Genomic DNA, 5,474 nt, shown 5'->3' on the forward strand with positions numbered 1-5,474 from the left:
TATTTAATAAAAATTATAATTACTATAATTTTTTTTATTATAATTTATTTTATATATTCAAAAGTTGTTATCAACGCATAATTTATTTTGTATCGAGAGTTATAATACGAATCAACTGTACTCAATTTTTTAATATTATGCGATAAGTTATGACTTTTTAATCACACAGTTATACAAATATTATTTCCAAGAAAATATTTATGAATTTTTTACAATTGAATATCATATCACTTATATAAAATTACAAGGATAAAATTGTAAATTATTATTAAAATCTCTCTCCTCCCCTCGTGAACCAAATATATTTTTAAACGAAATTCATTCCCTCCCCTCCCCTCCCCTCGTTTGAACCAAACATATATATAATTACAAAAAATCCCTCCCCTCCCCTTCTCTTCCCTCCATTAAAATCCCTCCCCTTCCCTCCCTCTCATTTGAAACAAACAGACCCTAAATTTTCGCTAAACCTAAAAAATGACAGAAAATGCTCTGCTAAATTATGGTGGTTTGTTGTGATTTAGGTGATACCAAAAACTCACTACAATGTTTATTAAACCTTTCAATCTTCACCCGTTGTATTTATTGGATCTGTTCTGGTGTTTGACATGAGACAAACTTCAGGACCCTTAAAATATTTAGATAGGTTAACTAGCAACTTTGTTCATAGTTTGCAGTGTCTTGCTATTATAATTATAGATATTATAGATGGTGAAGAAGAAGAAGTGACATTTTGCTTTTAAATTTCAATTGGTACTCTTCTAACTTTTAAGAGTCCAAGGGACTGAGGAGCTCTAACTTTAGGAGTGCAGAGGATTGGCTACTGGGGAGCACGATTAAAAGTACATCAAATCCAATCTAATGGTAAATTTCCATGTTTACTTTTTTTCTAATGACAATTTTGTTTTACTAATAGATAATACACTTCACGGTAAAGAAAATATCTCACGATATACTTTATCACATTAAACAACTCACATCAATGTAATTGTTAGAGTTGGTTGCTGTCATGGAAGAATGGCTAATGAATTAATATCAATGAATAGCAGTAATATATTGTAGATTGAAGGTCCAAATTTAGGGGTGGAAATAGGCTAGGCTAGGCTTTAGAAGGTCTGAGTCTGGTCTACGATAAACTTAAAAGGCCTAAGCCTGGCTTGAGGCCTGTCATAGGCTCAGTTTTTTGGCCTGGCCTGGCCTTTTTAAAAGCTTGGCCTGGCCTGAAAGCCTATTTAAAAAGTCTGTATCTCATTAAAGTTTTCAATTAATCTATATAACTTGAGAAGTCTTGTAGGTCGGCCTATATATATATATATATATATATATATATATATATATATATATATATATATATATATATATATATATATATATATATATATATATATATATATATATATATATATATATATATATATATATATATATATATATATATATATATATATAGATATATAGAGAGAGAGGGTAGCCTATTTAGCTTTTTTTTTCTAATATATATGCATACATGAACCAACTTATTTAACATATCTCTAATATATATATATATATATATATGAAAATATAGGCCGGCCTATAAGGCTTCATAGGCTTTTTTAATAGCCTAAGCGTGGCCTATTAAATAAAATAGGCTTTTAAAAAAGCCTGAGCCTGGCCTCTTTATTAAATAGGCCTGGCCTGGCCTAGGCCTATGTAGGCTGGGTCGTAGGCCTCTGTAGGCCGGCCTGGCCTATTCCCACCCCTAGGTCCAATAGAGGAAATAAGCACAAAAAATATTAATGTTATATTTAAACACAATAAATATAAATGATAACCAATAATAATTATTAAATTATCATTTAATATTGTAATAGATGACTTATACAATTAATTGTAATATATAATCAATTAATTGTTTTTGACTTGTCGGAATATAAGGAAGCATAGGTAGCTCAGATGTTTAACTTAGGGTGGGGTGAGGGGGTCTGACTTGGTGTTGGCGGAGACGGTTGTTTGCGTGGGAGGAAGAGTGGGTTAGGGAGTGTATTTGGGAGCTTCGGACTGTGGAATTTAAGGAGGCGGTGGAAGATTATTTGGTTTGGCGGCTTTATTCTTCTAAGTGTTATAATGTAAGCACTGTTTAGCATTTGTTAACGAAGACGGTGGAGGTTCAAATGTTAGGTGGGACTCAGGTTTGGTGGTCGAAAGTGGTCCCTCTAAAGGTAAATATTTTTATTTAGCGTTTATTTTGTAATAGATTACCGACAAAGGATAATTTGATGCGGCATAATATTTTGTCGGATGAGAATCAGACTTGTGCTAATGATTGTGGTCGATGATGACAATAGTGGAAAAGGTAAAGCTTCAAACGTATTGGTGGCTGAAATCTTACTTTATGGGTTTCAGGGTTGAATATAATCTTTGGAGGCTCAATCCTATGCAATGTATCACGTATTAGGTAGTTTCAATTACGCAGTCGTCGTTTTGTTGTGTGGTTTTAAACAATGTGAGGTTTTGTAATAACATTTTGTAGTCTTTCAAGTATGTCTTGTGCTTGAAGGAATTTTTGGTTGTTTGTAATATATTTTTTAGTTTCTTCAAAAAAAATTGTTTTTAAATTTTATTATCTATTTAATATTAGAGTTAAGTGTGTATTTTCCCTATATAGTTCTTTGGCAGATATATGTAAAATACCTCTGTAAGAAATATAGATAAAAATTATATTCTTTAAATTCTTAATATGTACTCCACTCCTAAAATACAAATATAAATATTAAATAATTTTTATTTTAAAATTAAAGAGAATGTTAATCATTAAAATTTATAAATAAACCATTTTAAAATAATGGTTTGTTGAGAATAATGGATTGAATAAACTCAAAATGTGGAGGAAAATTTATATTGGTGGTTATATTTACAAAGATTTCGAAATCAGGTTCATTAAAAATGATTAAAATTAAATTAACAAATAATAAATAATAAATATCTAATTTTTGAAATAATATTCATTTTTAATGATTGTAATCATAAAATATTGTTTTTATTGTAAATTGATTCATATAGAAGGATGATTGCATTGCAATATTACATTCAAATATAGCTTACAAGCTCTAATAATTAAAAAAAAAAAAAGGAAAATGTTTATTGTTAAGAAAATGTGAAAACAAGAAAGATAAGAATAATCTCAACTATTCATTATCACCACCATCCTCATGATCTCAATTAAATGGGAAATTAAATTTAAAATAAATTAAAAATTATACTCTAAAATAATGACATGTGTACATTCTTGCATTTCTTTCTATAGTTTAATTTTAAATATAATAAGATTTATTTTATTTATTTGATTTTTATCGAACAATATGTAATTTAGTGTTTTAATTTAACAAATAATATATTGTGTTATTTACACAATTTCATTCTACTTAATGATATACTCGTATAAATCCAGTTTCTTCTAAAGAAGCATAGAATAAATCAATTATTATTTCATATATATATATATATATATATATATATATATATATATATATATATATATATATATATATATATATATATATATATATATATATATATATATATATATATATATATGAGGAGGAATATATTTACTCCAAGAGTAAGTTATTATAACTTACTACACATCTTGACCATTAGTTCTTTTCCATCTAATGGTTAAAAATAATAAGGAATAATTTTCTCTCTCTACATTTAATTCCTTATTATTTTTAACCATTAGATTAAAAACAATAAATTGTCAAGATGTGGAGTAAGTTATCATAACTTACTCTTGGAGTAAATATAACCTTCTTTTATATATATATATATATATATATATATATATATATATATATATATATATATATATATATATATATATATATATATATATATATATATATATATATAAAAGAAGGTTATATTTACTCCAGGAGTAAGTTATTATAACTTACTCCAAATCTACACCATTGATTCTTCTTAATCTAGTGGTTAAAAATAATAAGTAGTTAAATGTAGAGAGAGAAAACTATTACTTATTATTTTTAACCATTAGATTGAAAAGAATCAATGGTCTAGATTTGGAGTAAGTTATAATAACTTACTCCTGGATATATACTCCCTCCGGCCTTATTTATAAACAAAGATTCCTTTTTTAGGTTCATTGAGTAATAAATGTATCTGGTCTATTATGTAGACCAGATACATTCATTACTCAATGAACCTAAAAAGGAATCTCTGCTTATAAATAAGGCCAGAGTATTATATATATATATATATATATATATATATATATATTTGCGCATTAGGTTTCTATTGGAGTTGTTCTTGTTAAAATAATTGACTTCGACCACACAAAGCAATGGTATTATCAAGCATTACCAAATGTGCAAAGAGTGTACACCAAAAATTGAAGTTATTGAACTCATAAATGATTACATGTTATCTTTGATTTCTGGTGAAGTTAAAACATATTTGAGTTTTGATACACCATGTGAACAAAGTGAAACTCTTGATGGTCTGTATAATATTCTTACTCCTGAATTATTGAATACCATCAAAGCTTCAGGCCTACCAAATCATGAATTGAAATTAAAGGTTGGTGTGTTTATTATGTTGCTCAGAAATATTGACCAATCATTAGGATTATGTAATGGCATGCGTCTCATTATTACTCAATTGGGAAATTTTGTGCTTGAGGCGAAGGTCATTTCTGGAAATAATATTGGCCAAAAAGTTTTTATTCCAAGGCTGTCATTGACTCCTTCTGACATGGGAATTCCATTCAAATTTCAGCGCAAACATTTTCCTAAATCTGTTTCTTTTGCAATGACAATAAATAAGAGTCAATGTCAATCTCTTAAACATGTTGAGAGCCTTCCACAATCTGTTTTTACCCATGGTCAGTTATATGTTGCAGTTTTTAGAGTTACTTCACGAGCTAGTTTACAACTTCTTATCACTGACAACGATGACAATGTCACTAATAAGACTTCAAACGTTTTTATAAGGAGGTCTTCCAAAATATGAATAGCGTACGTTACCTATTCTATGCTACATTATTATCAAATTTGATTTCTTTTTATTTTTAACAAATTACTTTATAGAGTTAATTTTCCTTCGCAGGTTTAGTCTATTGATTGATTATGGTATCGAATGATTTTCGGATGGTTAGAAAATTTTTACTTCAATACTTTTATATCTCAATATATAAATATATAAATAAATATATGATTTCATTAATTTGTGTGATGTTTACTTCTTCTTTTTTTAAATAGGTGGATAGTGTCAATTACAAATTAGAAAGGTTTTGCTGCACATTACATACATAGTGTAAGTTTGTTTAAATTTCTATTTTAATTCACTTTCAACATATGAATAATGAATTAGGTTATATGTCATTATCAGTGCTATAAAAAGTTTTACATTCTCTTTTATATTTATTCTTTTTACTTTCAAGTTTCAAGATTAATTTACTTTATTTTTGTTCAATTGCA

At 27.4% G+C, this 5,474-nt stretch overlaps 1 pseudogene; it reads left to right on the forward strand.

The window, feature by feature from the left end:
• Positions 1–4,362: 4,362 nt before the first annotated feature.
• On the forward strand, positions 4,363–5,109 carry LOC131659793 (uncharacterized; annotated as a pseudogene).
• Positions 5,110–5,474: the final 365 nt, after the last annotated feature.

The sequence above is a fragment of the Vicia villosa genome, linkage group LG3 (assembly GCF_029867415.1).
Source record: "Vicia villosa cultivar HV-30 ecotype Madison, WI linkage group LG3, Vvil1.0, whole genome shotgun sequence".
Classification (NCBI taxonomy): Eukaryota; Viridiplantae; Streptophyta; class Magnoliopsida; order Fabales; family Fabaceae; genus Vicia; species Vicia villosa.